The sequence below is a fragment of the Amblyomma americanum genome, chromosome 2 (genome assembly GCF_052857255.1).
Source record: "Amblyomma americanum isolate KBUSLIRL-KWMA chromosome 2, ASM5285725v1, whole genome shotgun sequence".
NCBI classification, from domain to species: Eukaryota; Metazoa; Arthropoda; class Arachnida; order Ixodida; family Ixodidae; genus Amblyomma; species Amblyomma americanum.
In genome coordinates, this window is record NC_135498.1 from 208,619,740 (window position 1) to 208,643,757 (window position 24,018).

At 46.7% G+C, this 24,018-nt stretch overlaps 1 protein-coding gene across 10 annotated transcripts in view; it reads left to right on the plus strand.

Annotated features, from left to right (window-relative positions):
- Positions 1–24,018, plus strand: part of LOC144122120 (uncharacterized) — a 246,248-nt gene that overhangs the window by 59,654 nt on the left and 162,576 nt on the right. The window contains exon 1 of one of the 10 annotated variants that reach the window (XM_077655657.1): positions 14,188–14,209. The exons of 7 other annotated variants lie outside the window; for them this stretch is intronic. The gene's annotated coding sequence lies outside the window, so the exon portion shown is untranslated. Of the gene's footprint in view, positions 1–14,187; positions 14,210–14,332; positions 14,459–21,962; positions 22,121–24,018 lie in introns of those variants that run through there. 2 more of the 10 variants (XM_077655653.1, XM_077655654.1) reach the window with 2 other exon arrangements.

Below are 24,018 nucleotides of genomic sequence, written 5' to 3' on the forward strand. Positions count from 1 at the left end.
GTGGTACTGCTAAATAGTCAGGAAGGAATGAAAACAGGCATCATGTCTACCAACACAACACAAGATAACTCTTTAAAGAAGGCCGCGACGAACATCTTCATGATAAAACCGTAATAAGTGAAGGTGTTGCCAGGGTCACACTACAGAAGCAGTTGGCACGATCACAAAAAAAAATGAATATGAACTGTCAAAAATTGTTTTGAAACTCTGCAGCTAATAGTTACTTTAATTATTGCTACGCTCACACTTACTGCCGAGATTGCAACCGACACCCGTTCCAGCATTTGCTGAAGTTGCGCTTAGCAGCCTAAGTCGTCAAATGCGCTTATGCCTTATTGGTCGTTGAGGGTAGGAGGGCAGACGGAGGTGACTAGGTGTCATCAATGGCCGCAGTTGTCTAGAAACCTCCAAATGAGATTGCATTCCTGATACCTGTTGATCACATCAGTTTATTCATCGACAGGAATCAGTCCCGGCTTCACCGCTATCATCTTTTTTCAGTACGTGCATGTCTGAGCGGATGATACATGCCACTTAGCTTGTGTCGCCCATCAGCACGTAAGCAATTCGAGGCCAGCGGGACTTCCTAAGGTGCGACGTGAGCCCAGCCTCACCACTTAATTTCATTCGCAAATCTCTACACGTATCTTTTCGCGGAAAAGCACTTTTTACTTAGGCCAACTTCGTAAGCTTGGCCAGATAAACCTTCCTCAAGGCGAATTTCAGTCTGCCTGAACAGGCACTCGCAACACGTTTGCCTTTAGAGGCCCTGAAAAAGGTTAAAGGAGCCACATGACATCTTTTCTTGTCTATCCTGTTGCAATTTGGGCGGTGACGCGAAGTTTTTCTTGTTTGTGAATTTCTACGAAGAATGTAACGGCGCACCTCCAAAACTCCCAATGTGTATTGGTAATGTTAGAAGCAGGGATATAGGAAAGGAAAAAGTAGCTCTGAAAATATTATGATCTCACGTATTTAAAGGGCTTTAATCATCCTTTGGAGGAGATGCTTAGCGTTATATCTGGGCTGCATATGTTTCAATAAACCCATGCTTTGTATTTGCCAACATAAGTCGTAGTTTCCAAGCCTTCCACTGCGCATTAGCAGTTGCGACTCGTTAAATCATATATTGAGGAAAATTAATCCATTAAAAGCCTACAATACGGCTTTGAACGAAGCAGTTTGGAGGCACACCTGTAAGCAAATTCATCCAGAGCAGCAGCTGGCTTTGAAACATTTCCTCCGTCCTCCGTCACACAGCACATCAGCCGGGCAGAGGTGGATCACGGCGAACACTCGAACGCTCTCTTCCGCTTACGAATCACTGATGCGAATAAATAATCATGGGACAAAGTTCTGCAAGAGCGACGGTGCGTGACACGCGATTTAACGGCGCATCTGCCGCACCTATGGCAACTGTCGCTCCTGGGGGACAACACGTCTTATCAATTCTCAGATTCTCAGATTTGCATTTTTTTTTAATGAAGGGTTGTGCAGCAGTGAGGGCTACCTGGTGTTTCGCAAATGCGTTTGTATTATTCTGCTGGGATGGTTCATATTTTCCTATCTCACTGAGACATTCAGAGATAAAACCACCTGCAGAAAACAAAAATGGCTGTGGTTCAGATCTGGTCAAACCTGGAGTGACGCGATAGTTACATTACACACCAACTAGCCCAACTGTCTTCCATGATCATAACGCTCTGTTAAATTCCAGTCAGACTCGCCGCTCCGTTTCACTGCGCTTGCCTTCTTCATCTTCGTCTCACTTGACACGGCGCATGCGCACAGCTGTTTGTTACAGCTGTTGCGCGCCGCGCCGCTGGCAGCAGCAGCAGTTCCGCACCACGTGATCAACCCACGTGATCAACCAGGTGATCAACGGCGCCGCCACGGAGCTCAAGTGGTGCGGCGCTGAAGGGTCGAAGAGGTGGCGTAGTGTAGCTATCGCTAGAATACAAACACAGCGTAAGCGGTACTCGTTATAGCTCACGCATCAAGGGGACCACTCGGTTCCCTCAAAGTTATAATTCTAGAGTAGCTTGTGCTGAAAACTGATCGCCTGCTATGGGTGTCATGCACGCTGCGCTCGGTAATCAGTCATTTTTTTCCTGATAACCATATTATTTGTTTCGATTCATGCAAGTTTCGCGGGCTTATGCGCATGGGGTCATACCTGGGCTTGAGCTAAAGCTTCCAAAACACGTTTACTCGAAAGCTGGCGCCCGTGTTCGGTTGTTCCTCGCTTTTCAAACGGAGAGAGCACTGAACGTTAAGGACCGATTTTTTCTTTTTTGGCACTACGGAAAGCATGCTGTCTAAGGTGCTGTATTCCGCAACGGTTTTATAGGAAACGAAGAAGAAAATTTTTGCCCAGAATTTTGAAATCATTGCATGCGTCCGTTTTTACGTATCCTGATGGTGGCAACAATGATCAGCGAGCGCTATGAAGAATCTACGTCGGCAAAAGTGCTGCGCCGAAAACTAATACAAATGTCACCCGCATGAATTAATACGGCTTGTTTAGTATATAGAATAGCGTCCATATCAGTTTCCACATAAAAGGTCTAACGGCAGAGTGATTTACTTCTCGTCGACGGAAGTTTTAATAGACCTGTTTGCCGGTCCATCCAAGAAATTCGAGACTGTGGAGCACACTGTCTACGATGCGCACGGAGCGTTGCTTTTCCTCGGAGGGCGCACTCGAGGAAGTGTAATGTATAATAAAATATAAGGAACACGCCTGAAGGAAAAAGAAGGAAACACACTGTGCACTTAATACAAATAAGCTATATTTTGCCGAGATGTGGTCAGGTTTATTCTGAATAACAGCGCAGAGACAAGGGACTGACGGCGCAAAAAGGACCGTAAGAACTCTGTCTGTATGTGTTCATGATTGTGAACTAAAATATCTCGATTGATATGATTGAAGTTATCAGTATGTCTTTTCCAGTTGCACATCCACTTCTGGGTGCGAAAAGTTTTTTGTGTGTTTTTTTCTAACGAAACGCAGCAGTTATTCAGAGCCGGTCCTGTTTGCTCCCTCGGTCCGTTGTCTCCGCGCTGTCTGTTATTCACAAACAATATGTACCAGCTAGCTCAGCACGCCGTCTTAATGGTGTGGTAAGGTATTGGACTCAACTGGTGAAGGCGGGTTTCACCACAAGGTGGCTTTCGCTGCAATTTTCAATGCTAAATTAAACTTGTAAATCCTCGTTGCATTGATACTGCAGTGCTCAATTCTTACAGTTTCACGCATGATCTTTTCATTTCCGCCATAATCTCATGACACGTTTTGGTCAGTGTTCGGTCCATTTAACGCGAGAGAATTACAGGAATCTTGCGAGGCCCCCCCCCCCCCCCCCTCCCCGTAACCAGAAAGCCGTGGCGGGCACGCCTGGTAGCCGACACCCTCTAGTGGGCAGCAGGCACGCTTGGCATAAACGCGTGGCAGAGATGGCGCCCGGGAGTGATGTTATCACCATCAATACCACCAAAGTCCTTCAAATACCACTCTCCCCCTCTAAGAAGGGCAAGTCGACATCCGTGGGGAATGGAGTCCTTGGAGTCGCTGCACAATAGCCCCTTCCTCAGATAACAAAGCCGACCAAGCTCAAGATGGAAGCGGCGGGCTGCCTCCGGCTCATGCGCTGGCTGATATGCCACTCTCTCGCCTGACTGTAAACAGCGGCGTGTTGCCCCCGCGAGGTACGCGAGGAATTACGACACGGCACTATTATATTCCTGTATACTCGGCTTGAGATTACACAAAAGGGAAAGTTCCCGCCGCCGCCGCCGCAGTCAGCTGTCAGCTTTCGGAGAGTGAGGTTGCGGCCTTAATGAGTCTTAATCGTTCAGGTTGACTCGGCCGCGCCTACATCATCAGGCGAGACAGCAAAACTTGGCCGAAGGCGGCAGTTCACTGCTGATTAAGTATGCGACCGTCGTAACGCAGCGAAACATGCGAAGCGAGCAGGTGCAGCGAAACAACTTTCACCCCAGCAAGAACCCCACAACTCAGCGGCACTCAGCGACAAGCAGTGCTGTCGCATTTACACATCATAATTGCCCACTTGCCCCCATAGTTTTTTGCCGTATGTGTTCGGTCTAAGCATTTTTTTCATGATGCATGACTGAGCACCTATGAAAACATCCTTTTGCGCCTGTCAGGTACTGACTTTTCTTCGAATGCATTTTTTATCGGCATTTTTCTAACTTTCATATAAATCAAGAAACGATGTGGACGCGATGAACGCTAAACATCAACTGCATTTTTCTATGTTGTGGAAGCCAACACTGTAGAAAATAAACGGCAGTGCTGGCTATTCTTCCTTGAAGAGGAGATTACTGGAAGTATGGCGAACAATGAACATCTCTTTTCTTTGTAAGCTCTCGTCTGGCCAGCAGAAGGAGGGGCTCGACATATGCTACACGGCGACCGCCATTTTGTTCTTTGTGAAGCACTGCGAAACGCCACTAGCGTGTCTGAAAAGATTTGGCCGGCTTAAATTAGGGTCAGCGCTAGTACGCGGACGCTAACTACGCCCAATTCGTTCTTTCGCAATGTTGAAGATAAGCTGCTGCGCAGTTTTAGCTACGCGCTGGACAATTAAATGGCGCCCGTGATAAGGAGAACTATTTATAAATAAACGACGAACATTATTTTACCTAGGCATAACATTTACATTAGACTTACGAAGGAATAAACACGTTAAAAACCTCGACTCCAAAGTTTCTAAGCCACTATCTTACCGGAGGCGCACTATGCACAGAGCCACTATGGATGTAAACTGCCTCGCAAACAAAACGTGTATTACACGAGTAGTTGAATGCGCTAAAATGGTGTGGGATCCTCAAAACGCAAGCAGTTATCTCAAACTTAATTGGATACAGTGACTGGCTCTAAGGATTATCTATAATAAATACCGCCGCAACGATTCTTCTAAAGACCTCTAAGAACTAATTCAAATAACGATTCTTGTAACCATAACCATGTATGAAAGACTGAGAGCGCTTTACCTCCTTATAAACAATTTTCTAAAAAAAATTACTTTGAATGCAAAAGCAATAAAACATGAACGCATCGCGATAATAAATTTATCTCATTGCCGACCATATGGCATCCGCGTTTCTAGGATACGCACTTTCCGCGAAGCTGGAAAGATTGGGATTCTCTTCCAGACTATGCTGTTCTGTTGATATCATTAGCTGGATACCTCCATCGTTTAGGTAAGTTTGTGCATAGTAATAGCTCAGAGATGCAGGGTTATTTTGCGCCTGCTGCAGCGAGCTGTTGTCTTGGTTTCTCATGTGATTCATTTTTCTTTGTTTTTGTGTGTGCTTTAAGAATATTTTCTAAAAGCTGTTTCATACCTGTGGTTTTCAAAACGTGTATGTTGAAACCACGAATAATTTTACTGTTGATCTTTGACTGTTTTCTTTTCCACTCCTGTTAAAGCCCCTTGCTGAGGCTGCGAGTATTAGTAAATGAAATGAAGCTTGCCCGTACACGTGGGAGAAGTCTGAGAAGTCCGTCTCACTTTCGCTGTCTTTAGTTGCAGATAAAGATTGCGTGGCGATTTTTATTTACTGTATTGTTTTGTAAACTACTATTCCCATGCTGCTCAGTATTTCAATTAGCGCAAAATAAAAACAAAATTGTCGGGATAAACTTAGTTCGCATCAACAATATAGAGGCGGCACATCTTTGGGCTCAGAAAGTGAGGCGAAAGCCTGGCTGTTTTCCTAATCCGCTCATCGCCAACTGGTTACTTTTATGCCAATGCAGCAGAGGCTAGCCAGGAAAGGAGAGGTGGTCCTTTGTTCCCGGTGCTATGAGGTGTGTGTTGCTCATTGTTCGAGGGGTGAATGTTAGCAATGGGGCCACCAATGGTAGTGATTGGGGGAAGTTGGAGAGGCAGTGCAGGCCCGCTAGTGTTGAAGCGGCCACTCAGCAAGGCACAGGGACAAAGGACCGTTTCCTCCATAGGCTATACTTGGAGCATAAGTTAACTTGTCTGATGGGCTAGTTGGTATAGCTTCGTAAATTTTATGAAATTTTGGTAGAGCATCTTAAATACCATCCAGTTATCTTGTCCTTGTCTTTCCGAGCGCTAGCAAAATTTAGGATTACATAAATAAAGCCACCCACGCGTAGCGAAGCGTCTCTAATCGGGAGGAAAAAGGCGGCGGTATGCGCTATTCCCAAGCAAATTTGGTTTAGAAGTGAAATTGGAAGGCTAGTAGGCACTGGCAGTTTTCAACCAGTGCAGCGGAGGACGAAGGGCGCGCATGTGCTAAAGCCCGTGTGAAAAAGGTGGATTGGCACCATGAGACTACACCGATGACGAGCTGTCGTTGTTTCCTAAATATATACGACACACTTTCAATGGCATCGAAACTAGCATGACGTTTATTAGGTTTTATCGATCGCGCGTTGAGGGCTAGCTCAAATGCTGCATAGAATGGCCTCCCGCGTTCAGGAATCGGGAGACTTGACTCGGTTGCCGCGACTGCGTCAAGTTTCGGTGTTATGACGCCTCTCAAGTGTGCACGCGCTCTCTTCAGCTTTTACTTTCTCATTTTTTGCGGCTCTCTTGAAACAGAAGAGACGCATGAAGCCTTTGCGCAGAAAAGGTGGCAACAACTTGTGTGTGCACTCTCTTCGTCAAGGCGACGGTAGCCAGAGCTCAGGATTTCCCGCAGTATAGAGTCGCTAGAGTTGCATATAATTTAAGGCTCCAGTGAATAATAATAATAATAATAATTGGTTTTTTGGGGAAAGGAAATGGCGCAGTATCTGTCTCATATATCTTTGGACACCTGAACCGCGCCGTAAGGAAAGGGATAAAGGAGGGAGTGAAAGAAGAAAGGAAGAATAGGTGCCGTAGTGGAGGGCTCCGGAATAATTTCGACCACCTGGGGATCTTTAACGTGCACTGACATCGCACAGCACACGGGCGTCTTAGCGTTTTTCCTCCATAAAAACGCAGCCGCCGCGGTCGGGTTCGAACCCGGGAACTCCGGATCAGTAGTCGAGCGCCCTAACCACTGAGCCACCGCGGCGGGTCTCCAGTGAAGCTCGATCCACATTTAAGACCATCAAACAGAATTCCGCCACGACTAAATAGTAAACCGCCGTTAGAATATTTCTTGTTTCCTGAACAAGAAGCTAAGCACCGCAAAAATTATAATTCCAGAACTTTGATGCCTGGCTGGTTTCATGATATCAAGCATTGAAAAGTTAATTTCGTTTACTGTTGTGATTGGTTAGCGGAGTACTACAGGAAGCCGCAGACTATATATAGCTTCGTTCTCCTCTTTTATTTCTGATCTTCAAACAGGGTTTCCACCTTGCCTTGGCCGTAACTCGCGTGTTGGTCGACCCACAAGTTTGGAAAGCATGATACTGAAATAAAAAAAATTAACATATATCTACCTATGTGCGAGCACATGAGTAACGTTCAAATATACTACACCTTCATGTACGAAGAGCCATCATATGTTGCATCTTTCATGCCTGTACTAACTTCTTCGAATACAGTTTCTTTTTTCACATTAATGTTCGAGATACCTTACCAGAAAAACGTTGTTTCCTCCTGTTAGAAAAATTCTTGCAAGCCTATTCTTTGATGGCGTAACACACTTTCTGAGACTTCATCATTTCATTATTTATTTATTAATTTATTTACTTAATTTTTGTTTATTCAGTATATTTTCATTTCTATTATGGAGGACCAAGATATAAGTGAAAAACAAACTAATGAAAAATAGGAAGCACCGGCTGGTAACAATAAAATGCAGTATTTCATTTATACACTACTGCAGTAAATATACCGAAAGTGAAAAAAAAAATTGCTTTCGAGATTGCGCGTTTACAACTTGAGCTCATAGTCGGATGCCGTAAGGATTCTGCGTTCGTGTATGTGCATGCAGTGCGCGTGCAACGGCATTAAGAAAGTTACATAAAGTCCGTGTGAGGTTGCAAACCCTTCTGTTATCGAATGCACGAAGATCACTCACGTGAACATTTTATTATATAGTGCGAACAAGTTCAAAGAACGGACCACCTCTACTCTCCTTGCTGCTCCTATGTACGCTCTCCTGGTGACGCTGCCTGCATGCGCTTTGCTCTGTGAAATTGTTCGCAACCTAGTAAGGCTAGCACAGGGCTACCCGGAATACAAAACACAAATGAACAGATTACCCATCCCGGAAACGTACCGTCGCATTGCAGCCGCTGCATGGGCAAAAAAAAAAGATTCAAGATGGAGTTATGAGGCAGCTAGGCTGCGAAAACCGTTCACTTCAGTAACTTTTATTCAAAAACGGATTATAGGATCATTAATTTTGGCTTGATTAAAAATGCACATTTCAGACAATCTCAATATTTGCACAAACACGTACGCGTCGCTTCCTAAAGTAGTCTACCCATACAATATTGTTACGGGGATGGGTTCATATTTACAAGTTGAGCGGGAAAAGGGGTGAAAGCGTGGAACGGCCAGCGTCAGGCTAACCACATCCCGAGTCCTGACGCTACAACTTCGTTCTCTTCCACCATGCGCACAGCGCCGTACCACCCAGCGTAATCGGCGTAACAATATACACTGACCAGCGTCATGAAACCCCCGGCAACAGCAGCTGTACTGAGCAAGTCTAGTGAAACACGTACTCAATTCGTCCGTGCAGTTTAGCTTTGCTGCCATAGGGGCCCCGGGGTTGTAAAGCCAATAACGAAGCGCTCACACGCACTGATCACGTGAGCGAGTGAAACAGCGCGCAAGGTATATATATTCTAACTCCATTCTAACTAGCTCGAGTCTAAAGTTAGTTTTTATGTTTTCTGTTTACTTCACATGTTAGACGGCCGTAAAGTTCAATAACAAACAGAGCTTAGGCAGTTTGCAATCATTCTGTGTTTGGTGACCAAAATAGTGAATATATTTGATGTAGTGGAGACCGTTTCAATAACAGAAAGTTCAGTCCGATATCTAAAATCTGTGGCATGGCGCTAAAATTAAATTATTCTCCTTTACACACTTTCGTTCGTGTTGTATTTTATTGTGTGGCAGTTGTAAGGTGCCGTTTTGATGTTTCCAAACTTCAGGCCTTTTGCGTCATAACTATGCGAAGCAGAAAAAGATGATAATACATCGATCTGAATTAGAACCAGAGACACATAAAGCAGGTAAGCTGCCTACGCTTCCCGATGTCTTGGAGCACCCGGGCATCGCCCCCCCCCCCCCCCCAACCTCTCGCTCTCCCTATTATAACTGGTAGCCTCTGTCGCTATGGTTTAGAATTCGTCCTCGCCTCGAATGTTATCTATGGTCGCTGGAGAGCGGCCGAGGAATATGACACGTCAAAGAGCGAAATAAATCGAGATACGTTATGCATGCTGCATGGCACTTAAAAAAGGAAGCGGCTGCGTGCGGCGCACGTAATGCATCAGAAGTGCGCACGTAATGCATCAGAAGTGACCAAGGAAACCGGACGTAGCTAGAAAATAATACAAGATAAACTACCCAACACTTTTGACCGCAGAGCGCATGTCTGGGCGAATTTCGGAAGTGAAACAGGAGTCCTGGTCAAAAAGGATCTCTCTCGAAAAACGTACTCTTGAAAAAATCTCCATCAAAGGTTCTGCCGCGGTTGCTGAATCTATCTTTGGCAGAGCCACGGCGTCGGGATACCGCGTGGCAAAATCGACAAGAGTGAAAATATATCTATTCCCTTTCACCGATGTGGGCGACAACGGACCGACAATATCGACAGTGACCCGATCAAACGGAATGTCGATAAGAGGCGTGCGTCCCAACGGAGCTTAACCTCCTTTGCCTTTCAGGCCCGTCCTTTGACAGGAGTAGCACAACCTGGCATACCTTTTAATCTCTTCCTGCACTCTCGGCAAGTAAAATTCTTCCAGAGCTCGATCTGTCGTCTTCTTACAATGCCCTGATGACCCGCCAACGTGCTATCGTGGGCAAGGCTTTACATCTGTGATCGGCAAGACTTGAGATGTACTACCTGTCGAACCTCTCTGCCAGAGACAAGATGATAGAGGCGGCACAGCAAACCTTTTTTAACAGAATACGAGTGCGAAGTGCCGTGCTTGCGATGGAACACCTTGCCTACTTTCATCCAACTCGCCTTCAATGACTCATCGCCTCTTTGTTTTGCTTCTAACGTTTCCTTGCTGAACCTGATGGGACCAACGCCGCTTAAAGCAGTGCTTTCCCTCTTTAGTCTGGAAACTTCCTTTCCAGCCAACGCGACTTTTGGGCTCTCGCCTTCGCCCTTTTAACTGGCAACCTCGTCATTGACTATTTCAGGACAAAATTTTTTTCAGTTTATTTGTTTCATTCTGATTTACAGCAACGCCCTCAGATTTCTGCAAATTAATATCTGGATTTCACGGCTCGCAGGCCTCTGGTATATTTGCAATTATGATATAGTAAAATGATGCCTCCATGCACTTTACCAGGGCCATGCCAGTTAAACAAGGGGAAGAGATATAGACTTCTGCTTCGGGAACTTCCAAACTACTCTCATCAACAAAGAACACCGCAGATCTCAAGCCGGTGAGAGCTGAGTCAGGAACTAGCGCTCTCCGCACAACCACTGTATTGCTCCCCGTATCATGTAAAACACGCACGGGCAGGACTCGGAGCTCTCCCTCTTGTACAGGCCTGTGTTGGGCGTCTGCCGGCGTGTTCTGGACAAGCCCGACCATCACCTTATCCTCAGCTGGATCAAGCCTATCTGCTTGTGGACACAGTCCCATGCGCAACACTCTCTCTCTGAACACAACAGGACGACTGCTTCGGGCTTTCGTGCTTTCTTGAGCACGTCTTACATCATGCCCCGTTCTTCGACAATAAACGCAAAAAAGCGGTTCCGCCTTAGAGCTACAGTCGGCAGCCTTATGGCCAGGTTTGTTACAAATGAGACACCTTCCTGTCTACTTGATGGTACATCCTTCTCTCTCGGAATGCCCCCCTCGACCGATTCTTTGAATTAAGACAAGTTTATTTGCCACTAGGCCTCAAGAAAGTTATCTGCTGCCTCAGCCATTTTGTCCAGCGTGTTGCACTCTCTTTCTCGAAGAAAATCGCTAGACGACTACGACAGTTCCTCATGAACTGTTCGGCCACCATCAAGTCGCGTAAGTCGTTGTTCGCGCTGGCCGTTCCCGACAGCTCGACCCATCGATCGAAAAGACTGAGCAAACGAGCTGCGTATTGTTTGACTGTTTCTTTATCAAGCGGCTTACTTTCACGAAACCTTTCGCGATAACCTTCTGCTGTAAACCGAAAATGTTAGACCAGGGCTATGTTTGCCTCATCATAATCCATTGGATCTGCTGGAGACAGTCGACCGAACACACGGAAAGCCTTTCCAGTCAAAGACATGCTCAGTTCTGTAGCCCATTTTTCCCTGGCCCAGCTGCGCCCTTCTGCGATACGCTCAAAACATTTGATGTATGCGTTCAAATCATCCCTGTGATCGTCAAAAGGTGAGATCAATTTGTGTGGGCTAACCACTGCTGAGGGCCCCGATGTGGCATCACGATTACGCCAACAGCTTCTGCGAGCCTTGATTGGATCTGCAATCTACGCTCTTCAGCTTCTGCTTGCGCCTTGGCGTGCCCGCGGCCGGCAGCACGTGCTGCGCGTTCCCTCTCTTGCTCGGCAGCAACCCACGTGCGCAGCTCGGCGCCTTTCAACCCCAACTCTTTCCCTAACTCAAATAACTCGTTCAGCGTGCTAATCTTTTCCTTAATCTTTAAAAAAGAGCTCAATATAAGTTAAACGGCTTCGTCCTGTGTGCGGACGCCAATTGTCGCGAATCGGTAACGCGTCCCTGACTTTTTGAAGGGGAACGCTAACGCATGCAGGTTCGAAAAATAAAAAAGAACAAAGAGATGAAACAAAAGAAAACGAAGCCGTATTTATAATTTAAAGGAAAAGAGTCAATAAGAAAGGAAAACACCAAGAAAAATGCACTCTCAACACGCGTACAACACTAAAGGATAAAGGAATGAGTTCACCAGGTACTGAGCGTCCCAGGTAAAGCGAAGATGTATTGCGACAGGGCGGACGCGGGTGGTTGTATTGCAACGCGTCGCTGGCGCTGCGTCGAAGGAAGCGGCGGAAGGGCGCCAGGTGGAGGTACGGGCGGAGAGAACTGCAGGAAGACGCCGCTGGCCTTCCACCAACAGCCCGAAGAACTTGGCACCAGCAGGAAAAACGTAGCCAGGTCCCGTCGACGGCGTCACGAAACACCAGAGGCTTAAAGTCGGCTATCCAAGAGTGCCTTTCGACAACACGGACCCTCAGTCCATCGGCTGCCACCTCCACGCTGGCAAGGAACGCAGTTGACTTGCGTAGGTGATCCAATGGAGGTCCACGGCAGCACGGACCAAACGTCCCACGGCTGCCACCTCCACGCTGGCAAGGAACGCAGTTGACTTGCGTAGGTGATCCAAGGGAGGTCCACGGCAGCACGGACCCAACGTCCGACGGCTGCCACCTCCACGCTTGAATGACCCGATCTCCGCTGCGCTGTCTCCCTCCACACCTCGGTTTTCTGGCACGTAAGCTCTCCGCTTCTCGTGCTCGCCACGCTCATTGCCGCCGTCGCCTCGCAAACACCCTTCGCAAGCGCACACGAGCAACGCTGGGCTGGGACGCGCAGCGCTCCGCAGTCCGACGCACCACTTTGGACGCACCGCATTCACAAATCCTCCGAGGATCTTTTCTGCACCTCACACAAGGTAGAGCCCTCCGCACTTCTAACGTTTGTAGCACGTGATTCTCAGAGGCCTCGGAGAAGACGTAATTAGCTGACGCCGTTCGCATGCGCTCCACGTCTACCGCGCTGTGATGTCTTTCATCAAGTAGCCAACCACAGATGCGTTAAGCTGCAGGCAGGCAATAGCGATGTACAATGTTAACTCTGATGGTGCCCGAGGTGGCTGTTGAAAACCTGTTTGAACTGGAAGGGTGTTGTTCTTTGCCATTATTGAACTTCTGTTAATCTTGAACTTAGGGCAAGGCCTGAAATTTTCCACTCGATCATATTTCTGTCAATTTTGTCTTAAAATTGAGGACGTACAACCTTATGCTTAGAAGGATATTTGAAAAGGGGTATTACGAAAGTGCAATCTTTTGATTACGCGTGGAAGTATAAAAGTCACCAGCTTGACATGCTGAAAATTAGCTTCAGAAGGAGGTTTTAAAACAAGAATTAACAAAAAGCAGCCTAGTGCAGCCTAGGAAAAGCGCGCTTCTTACAATCTAGGTACGGCGGTCGAGGTGCTCTTTGCACGTTACTGTCTTCTATTCTAAATATATATATTTTTTGCGTCACTACCGAACTCTTTAGTACTAAATACCAACTCACACCATTTGCTATCTACGCGCCTTGACGTATCCACAGTTGCTGTAATGTCTGGCTTCCAAAAGCTGCATCTTCCTTTGTTGTGGCTTGTTTTCTCTATGATGCTTCGCCAGCTCACTCGTACATCGCGGGGTTAACACTGAAATGCTTAAGTTAAATATTTGTAATTGAAGTGAAAAAAAAGCTTCTACTGAAAAAAGTAAGTTTATGCGACCATCATTTCAATGCGCAGTTTTCTGTCTGAAAAGTGTCGCTTTCACCTAGACTGCATAAAGCTGAGAGCAATATCTTCTTTCCCTTTCTCCCTTGATAGGTTTCTGTTATGTACCTAAACCTAATTCTCATTCACGAGTTTTTTAGTTCAAGAAATTTTTGAAAACCTGGCACTTTTTAGTTTCTGCCTGCAATGTTCGCTCTTTCAAGTGTATTTTATGAAATTCTAACTATTTGAAAACTCTGCAGTCCCCAGCAATATTTTAAGTGAATTCAGTTTGCGCTTTTTAAAATTCTCCTCATAAACCACTGCTTTCATTCTGATGACTTACTTGCTCCTGCTCTATTTTCGTCGACCTTCTGGTGCGGGCGAACAAAACATACTTGTGGTGGACAATGTCATCAGGCCGTCGCAGGTTTAAAAAGCAAGACAACTTTGTTTCAGCGCTTCATATGGCAACGGCTACAACGCGCCCTCACGGACGGCTGAATGCTGCACGCAAAGCAGCTGTAGCGGGTTAGCTTCCGGCCAGCTCAAAAGCATCCTGCCACATTACAACCCGGGGAGCAAGAGCCACACTTCCTTTCGTGTGTAAATAATGTTTATTACTCTTTCTGCTATATGCACGTACCGCAATGCGATTGGCCGCTTTAGGATCCATGAAAAAAAAAGAACTCAAAGACAGCCACGTGATTTGAGATAAACCTACCGTGTGCTTCCTTTAACCCATCCTCCCGATTTGCTGGAACTTGGACGAGCCACATGGAAGTGAATGGTCGTATAGCGTAGTTTGGATGGCTAATAACAACAGCAGGAGAGCGCCGCCAGCAACACTTTGAGGCAAGGAAGATTTCATTTTTCCGGAAATACTTCGTGTGCTGTCAGTCGCTTACGTCTGTTATAATGTAGCCGGACTTCCACACCACACGAAGCAACAGGCCACAGGGTGAAGCAGCTATAAACTGCAAAACTGGTGTGATTTAGGTCTCAGGTGTCATTGGATACAAATACACAACCATTGTATGACAGTTGCTTTTTTCGGAGGCTGCGCAACTGAGCTACCAAACTAATATTCGGTGAGCTGAAATCAGTTAGTAAACGTCTTACCCACTTTGGTTAGCGCTCATGTCTATATTCAAAACAATCACGCGGTCATGTTACTTGACTATTGAATTTACTAGAATCTTCGTAGCACACCTGTGTTCCGAAATATTTGCCTTTAACTTTCCCACTCAATCCCCATATCCGCGCATGCAGTGTGCCTTGGATGTTGCGTACGCCGTTCAATCTGCACTGGCATAAAGCAATGGCTAAAATTTCTTTGTACCAAATTTCGAAAAACGCCTTACGCCGCAAGCGTAAGAGCCCTCTAAATGTAATCAAAAAGGTGACTTTTGTCGCAACGTTTTATACCTTTTCTGCAGTCTCAAGCAAGCGCGCAAAACCTCCCTGAGGAGCTAAATTTCAGCCACTCCCACGCGGCTACAAAATGCAGAAGCGTATACTTGGGCGCGCCGTGTCGGCACCTTGTTAGCGAACGCTTCCAAGCACAGTAGGTTCAAGCCACACGGGGTTGCCGTGATCATTCTGAGTTTCGGAAAAAATCTTTAGATCTTCTGAGTAATAATAGGCCGAGAAAATTACGCAATTTTTGCTTATTTTTGTAAAATTTGTTATCTTTTTCACAGTGTAAAGGTATAGAGTAGGATTTTCATTTACCTTAAGTGCATTATCACGAGGACTTTTCACACTGTAAAGCTAACTCCATTCTTCCATACTGTCGCCACCGGCCGTCCTCACTTTTATGTTCAGTCAAATTTCCTTTTGCTCGGGCGTCCGTAATTGACCTTATTGTGGCTAGGTCATTTATTGCGCAGTTAGCGCTGATATTTATGTGGGGTCCGAAAATGATCAAAACTCCTACGCTTGCACAAGACATGCCCGCAATGCGGGGATCGCGTGCGGGAAGAGTTGAAATTACTGATCAAAATCTGATCGTCATCGAGTCGCAAAGCAATTGCAAAGTTTTCTTTTTTTTTCTGTGGGCTGACAATTTTTGACCTCTCTAGGGGCTTTGGCATAGAATTAGGGGCCAGAATATGTAGGAAGCGATGGCTCTCCGTTTTGTCTGTGGGATGGGGGGGGGAGGAGGCTCGTTGGGGCAAATTCGTATGCTCTAAATTTTAAATTCAAAGAAAAATGAACCAGGTTTGGTGACATTTATCGAAACCACTGAAGAGGTGCTCAGAGTCATCAAATACTCAGTGTAGAAAAGTACAAATATTTTGAAGATGAATAAATGCTGGCACGAGAGACACAAGTCCGTGCGTTCCGATCGAATGTCAGGGATGAAAAAGCGCATGTCGTCTATCATGAGTAAACGAAACGAAGGAGGGCTAAGTAGTGGGAATAACCTAAGGGGTCGGAATTACAAACGGGGCTGGAAGTAAACCCGGCTGACATTGGGGATATCAGCATTAGATGTACAGGGTAAAACTAGAAGCGAATTCGTAAAAATGCAACACTTCAAGCCCGCTAAGCACACAGCAAAGCCATTGATGATAAACGGCTACGGAAGGGGGAAGAAAACTGATGCGAGCGTTAGTAGTGGAAGAGACTGAACTCAAATTGAAGGAAGAGAACCAGAAGACTAACCGATATGAAATAACAAGTACCACAATAAATAAAAAACATCGTTAAATACAAGGCAAAAACAAATTGTCGAATCCGCCTTTCAAAACAAGAGGCAAAAACTCGGAATTTGAACTCGCATACACGTTAGGTGTGCGCGTGAGCATGGGTGTGTATGCGGACGTGATTATTTGCTTCCGGTCAGTCAATAGCTTCCAAAGAGATCATATGCAGTTGAACGTTAGATAAGGCATTTCCTACTGCCAGAGCTACATGTGAGCAGCATCCAGGTAAAAATATTACCAAGAATATTTGCAGTGTTTGTTCATTCTTCAAATCTGACGCCACACCATTTTATCGCTTTGTTTCCTACGCACGACGCGACTAGATTTATCTCGATTGATAGCAGCCAGGCAGAGCTGATTCTACGTTGTTCCGGAATGTTCTAGTAACATTTCACGCTTTATCTCGAAATTTTGCTGTCAGCTTTAAATTGAGCACGGCCGACAGTGCCGGGCATTGTGTTCGACGACCGCCGAGTGATTCAGTCCATTGTGGACGCAAGTCAGCCCAATAAACAGTTTTCTTTTAGAAAACCTTGTGTCCGTCTTCATCGCTCCTTCGACTGCCGTCACCACTACGGTCACCTCCTGGAGGTGCGGGGTCACCTTCTATGTTCCGGACGCCCCATTCAAGTCGTGAAGCCAGCCCTCAGCGCTCCGCACCCGAGGACGAGCCAGCAACTCACCGAGCCAGCCGACGCCTCCAGGGAGAGAAGCCTGAGTTCGGGACCCTGCCGGACCGCACCAGACAGCGAAAAGACGCTATTGTAAACTAGGAAGCGCAAAATACCGGACGACGGACAGAGTAAGGGACACAAAAAACAGGTTCACGAGCGTTTGTGTCCCTTACTCTGTCCGTCGTACGGTATTTTGCGCTTCCTAGTTTACAACATGCATCACCAACTAGCCCGGCAGCTTGCTCTCCTGAAAAGACGCTGCTACGCGCAGCGCAACCTAGCCGAAGATGTCGACACTGATCATACTGCAGCAGCCGCGGGTGCCTCCAACTTTCAATGGATCCCTAGGCGAAGACCCTGAAGAATGGTTGGATCAATCTGAGCGCGTGGCGTCATTCAACAAGTGGGATGATGCGGCAAAAATTGGACACGTTTTTTTCTCATTGGATGGCTCCGAACGCACGTGGTAAGAAAACCACGAGTCGTCCCTTGCGACATGGGAGCTATTTAAGAGAGAACTATTGGAGGTATTCACCAGTGTCGTGAGGAAAGAAAGAGCCGAACGACTCCTCGTCCCTTGCGACATGGGAGCTATTTAAGAGAGAACTATTGGAGGTATTCACCAGTGTCGTGAGGAAAGAAAGAGCCGAACGACTCCTCGCGTCGAGGATCCAGCTTCCGAATGAGCCCGTCCGTGGTTCCGTCAAGGAGATGAAGCAGCGCCTATTTCGCCGCGCCGACACAGAGATGACCGAGGAAAAGAAAGTTCAGTTTTTAATGCGCGGCGTAAAAGAACAACTCTTTGGCAGCCTCCTCCGCCAGCCGCCAAAAACAGTCGAGAAATTCATGGAAGAAGCCTGCATGATTGGGAAGACTCTCTACGTCCGAGCTCGGCAGCACAATCGTCCTTCCTCTGCCTGTTGAAGTCGTTCGGACACGACGGCCGCCACCAGCCACAGCTTGCGGGAAGTTGTCCGCAAAATCGTCCGAGAGGGCTACGCCGATTACTTCCATCCTCCCCAGAGCCACGAGAAGCGACTCTGAGAGATGTGGTACAGGAAGTGCAACAGGTACTTGGCACCTCGATGGCCACAGAACCTTAGAACACCGCTGCAGTAAGGACTGCTCAGCCCCAACGATAACCCCTACGTCCCCCCCCCCCCTCTAGATGAGCCACTTGTTCCACAACGCCGCCTCCCAGCCCCCACCCGCCCAGCCTATGACCGACAATCAAGCCCCGGGAAATGTGACGCCTGGAGGACTTCCGACAACCGGCCGTTGTGTTTCCATTGCGGTGAGGCCAGCCATATTCTTCGTCACTGCCCGTACCGACGTATCGGTCTTCGAGGATTTTTCGTTAACGTCCCACGACCACCCCTCGGCCAATGTCTGCAGGAAATCGACGAGTACCTGCATCGAGAGGAGTGCACACCGAACCGCTTTTCGCGCTCACCATCGCCGTAAACATCGCGCTTTGCGTCGCCACGCTGCAGCTACGCAGCCGCGGTACGAGGAAGGTCTCTCAGCCCCCATATTGGAAACTAAAGACAGCAACCTCTGGAGGTGAGGTTTCACACGAGCGAAACGCTGAAGATCCTCCACCGACCACGCCCCATGAAACGCTGCACCGGCGACGCCGCATGAACTTGGCAGCAAGGGTTGCGGCACCAAGGGTCACTTGGCAGCAAGGGTTGCGGCAGCGAGCACGCAACTAATTCCGTCCCCATACTTCGTACAGGTTGCAATTCACGCCTGCAGTTATCGACGGCCTGGTGGAATCCAGCGGCATCTGCGGGAGTGACGTCATCTGCTGATTCACGTAAAAACTCACGCCCGCTGTTATCTGCATACTCGTGAAGTCAAGCGACATCTACCGGTGTGACCGTATCTACCGGAGCGCCTACAAAAGGGGGTGTCCGTGAGCCAGCCCGTCACTTGGCAGCAAGGGTTGTGGCAGCGAGCACGCAACTAATTCCGTCCCCATACTTCGTACAGGTTGCAATTCACGCCTGCAGTTATCGACGGCCTGGTGGAATCCAGCGGGCAAGAGTGGCAGATCGGGCTAATTGGTATTTTTCCATAATGCGATACAGCGCGAATAAAGACGGGGACGAAGTGAGACAAGACACCACAGCGCTGACTTCAACTGAATTTTTATTGCGGAAAGGGGATATTTATAGAGGAAATGGAAGGGAACGCATGATGCCGCTACTGCTGGAATTGATACGCGGGATAAGATATTTAAAGGCGAAAAGAAGAGGCTGCAACAGCGCACAAGGGTGACTGCTAATAACAAACAACAGCGCACTGCAAGTCAATGATGAACGATAAGACAAGGCACCGGCATTTTGCAACAAAAACACAAAAACAAGGGCCTTAAACCGCAGTACAAGGCGAGGAATGAAACTAGGGAGCAAAAAGCAGGGCACTAACAATTTGCTAGGGGAAAAGAAAGCCAAAAAAGGGTAATGAAAGATCTAAAACCGTGCGAGAGAGACTTTAAAATTGCAGGGCCAAAAGGGGCAAATAAGAGGCTGCTCTTGACATGGCGGCAAACACACCTGAAAACTACTAAGAGCCAAAAGGTTCTAAAATCGCTGAACCCAAGAAATCGCCGTGGAACCCAACAAGTCGCCACCGGATCTACTGGGCTTGGTCAGGCAATTGTCTCATTGTGCTCAGGACTCTGATTTCGCTAGCTGCCTGTCTGAAGGAGTTGAGGTGTTGTCTCGCCACAAACTGAAGGACAAAACTAGGCCCTTCAATCATGTCGTCTCTTACTTAAGAAGCCATGATCTTTCGTTATTAGCAGCTGACAAAGAAGATGGTTTCCTGGTCCTGCCCAAAGACATGTTTGGCACAAAAGCTGTTGATGCTTTGGAATCAGTCTTCGAGCGGCGTGAAAGGGTATCTTTGTCAAGGATAAAATCAAAAGCTAAGCAAATCTGCAGCCGCTTAAATCTAGAAAAACTTGTTACAAGCATAAATGCTGCTGGCAAGGCCAGTCTGGACATATTCTTCACAGCGAAGACGCATAAAGCAGACTACCCATTGAGGGTAATTGTCACTGAGAATGGCACTTGGCAGAAAGCTTTGGGGCAATTCCTTCAGTCTAGGCTCAAGGTTCTGGCACTTGACGATCCCTTCCTTCTGAAGGACTCGAGTAAAGTTCTCGACTTCCTGAAATCTAACTGCAGAGCTCTCATGCCATTCTCGATTGACATTAAAGATCTTTATTATTCTTTGCCACATGACAAGCTTTTGTCTTGCGTTGAAAGTAGCATCGATGCGTTCGGCTCGGCTGCATTTCAAAATTCCTCCGGTATGTCGGTAGGTGGCATCTTAGAATTGTTGACGGTCTATTTTAATTCCACTTTTGTTAAATGGGGCGAGAGCAGTTACATTCAGAAAAGCGGTGTGTGCATTGGCTCATGCATTGCTCCCATCCTCAGTGACATCTACCTTGCCCATCATGACCGACTGCTCGCTGAACGACTCCCTTCAGTTGTCACAAAAGTTTTTAGATTTGTAGACGATTACTTAGTCTTACTTGCTGACAATGTTTGCTCCTTTCCATGTACTGTTTCTCGTGTTCTCTCCTCCTTTGAGCAGTGCCTGTCACCTCTCATGTTGACACATGAGACACCTGAGAGTGGGTCACTACGCTTCCTTGATTTAAGGCTTTCTCTAGTAGAAAGACACTTATGCTGGCGGTATGAGCCGAGAGGGGGCAAGTCCCTGCTTCCTTATAGTTCTGCCCACTCTAAGATTGTTAAGCGCGGCATCGCGAACCTGTGTTTTACTAATGCTCTAAAGAAATCTTGTCTGCACTCTATGGGTGACAGCTTTAACAAAGTCTTCTAGGCTGGAAAGAGCAGGCTACCCTAAGACTCTTCTCATCTCGGTAGCAGAAGGCCTCCTGAAGAAGCTTAAGGGAGGAATACGCGAAGTTGCGGTTCCAGACAAGCATAACAAGGTTGTTGTGATTCCTTACCTGCACGCGGTGTCTCACCGGTTGAAGAGAATAGGCCAGCGGGCTGACGTTAGAGTCGTGTTTTCGACTCCTGACAAGCTCTCCAAGCTCTGCCACAGAGTAAACGCCCTTGCAGAGCGTAAACCAGCCTGCCCGGTCAAACACCGTTCACCGTTTGTATCCTTCAAAGTCGGTGTCGTGTATAAAATTCCTTTGAGTTGTGGCAGGGCTTACATAGGCCAAACTGGTCGGTGCCTTAATGAGCGACTGATGGAACACTATAATGACGTCAGCAACACAGCAAAGAGGAACCTTTGAGTGCATTGCTTGAAGTGTCCGTCTCGCCCTTGCAAGCCGTTGTTTCAAGATTGCACTGTTCTAGATAAAAATGTCCATCAAAGCACTCGCGAAATCATGGAGGCATTGCACATCTTGAAACTAGGAGAGGACTGCGTCAGCTCTCCCTCGATCGCCCTCTTATTTTCCCCTTTTGGCCCTGCAATTTTAAAGTCTCTCTCGCATGGTTTTAGATCTTTTATTACCCTTCTTTTGGCTTTCTTTTCCCCTAGCAAATTGTTAGTGCCCTGCTTTTTGCTCCCTAGTTTCATTCCTCGCCTTGTACTGCGGTTTAAGGCCCTTTGGCTCTTGTTTTTGTGTTTTTGTTGCAAAATGCCGGTGCCTTGTCTTATCGTTCATCATTGACTTGCACTGCGTTGTTGTTTGTTATTAGCAGTCACCCTTGTGCGCTGTTCTGGCCTCTTCTTTTCGCCTTTAAATATCTTATCCCGCGTATCAATTCCAGCAGTAGAGGCATCATGCGTTCCCTTCCAATTCCTGTATAAATATCCCCTTTCCGCAATAAAAATTAAGTTGAAGTCAGCGCTGTGGTGTCTTGTCTCGCTTCGTCCCCGTCTTTATTCGCGCTGTATCGCATTAAGGGAATCCAGCGGCATCTGCGGGAGTGACGTCATCTGCTGATTCACGTAACAACTCACGCCCGCTGTTATCTGCATACTCGTGAAGTCAAGCGACATCTACCGGAGTGACCGTATCTACCGGAGCGCCTACAAAAGGGGGTGTCCGTGAGCCAGCCCGTCACTTGGCAGCAAGGGTTGCGGCAGCGAGCACGCAACTAATTCCGTCCCCATACTTCGTACAGGTCTGTCTCCTACAAACTTGAGCATTTCCTCATTCATCTTTACCGCTGCCCTGTTGCCACAAGTGCCTGTTGTGTTTGTTTGAAGATGCCGTCGTGTGCCGAGCTAGCTAAAGAAATAGCAACACTACATGCCGAAATGAAATCAATGCAAGAAAGTCTTTGCATGTTTAATGGACTATGAATCCGTGAAAGTACAGAATGAGACCATTTTGAAGGAAAATAAGCTGTTAAAGGATGAAAACGCAAAGCTGTCTCAACGTCTCATGTCTCTAGAGCAGTATTCCCGACTGAACAACGTTGAAGTAAAAGGCATTCCCGTCACGGAAGGTGAAAACTGCCTGGCTGTAATACAAACTATTGGTGAAAAGATAGGCTGTCCTATCGTCCCCTCCGACATTGACATTGCTCATCATGTCCCCGCAAAAAAAAGACAAAAACATTATCGCACGATTCTGTTCCGGGTCGAAGCGAACTGAATTCATTAGTAAAGCTAAAAAGGCTACGCTCACCACATCAGCCATTGGATTTTCGCGAAACAATGATTCCTCGTTTTTCGTGAATGATCACCTCACGCCAGAGAACAAGCGACTTTTCGCACAAGCTCTCGAATTGAAGAAGACTAAAGGATGGCGATTCCTTTGGACTGAAAACTGCGCAATCAAAGCTAGAAAGGCTGAGAATAGCCGCGTTTATCGCATCTCAGGCGTAAGCGATCTGGCTATCTTTACATAATCAGTGCGCCTGCACTCCCGTTTTTCCGATGTAAATCCTCACCATGAATAGAGGCATGTTTTCATGTGATCAGGTGAAAACGTTGTTACACGACAAATCGCCCAAATTTTCGTTCATTCACTGCAATATTCGAAGTCTGCACAAACATCATGATGACCTTTTGAACTTCCTTACTTTACTCAACCATAATGCTTTGTTAATGTGCCTGTCTGAAACATGGCTAACACCGGTAGATGGCAATCTATTTGGTCTGCCAGGATATACCAGTGAATATAGTTACCGTGGGGTTCAGCGAAGTGGCGGATCTGCCAATTTTGTGAATTCGTCGATTTCGTACACTCGTCGGCATGATCTTTCGTTCCGCAATTTGCTGTGCGAGTCAGTCTGGCTGGAGTTCGACCGGAATGTTCTGTCCCTCAATAACCGGAATACAATCCTGGCGTCCGTTTATCGTTCTCCGTCATCGTCGTATTCGGACTTTTGTTCGCAGCTAGAAGAAATACTCATCGTCTTAACCAACGAAAACAAGAACATCATCATTTGTGGTGACATTAACATCAACATACTTAATCCCAACTGTCAGTCATGCTCTGATTATACCAACTGCTTATTTAGCTACGGTTTCTCTTCCCTAATCGATGTTCCAACCAGGTGCGACACTTCACGTTCTTGCACATTGATAGATCATATATTTTCCTCATCATTTTCGATTATACCACTGGAGTAACAGATTATTCTATTACTGATCATTATCCTCTGTTCTTCCTTCTGGGTGTCGCAAAACGTACGCAGTGTCACCAATATTCCAAAAATTATTTCAATGAAACGTTATTTATCCAGAAGGTATAAGGCACTTGTTGGGAGAGCGTTTTTCAGAAGAACTGTCCTGACAGGGCGTACTCGATATTTTTATCAACAATAAGAAATTATATCAATGAGTGCACAACTCATGTGTCCTTTCAGCAAAGATTCTCGTCTCCCAGAAATCCATGGATTACAAATGCGTTGCTGCGCTCTATAACAAAAAAGAATAATCTTCACAAAAAGGTGAGACTGCAGCCGTTCAACACAGCTTTGCGAAATAAATTTAAGAATTATAGCAATATCCTTTCTGGTATCCTTAAACGCGCAAAACGGGACTATTATGAAAGACGGATAATTCAGAA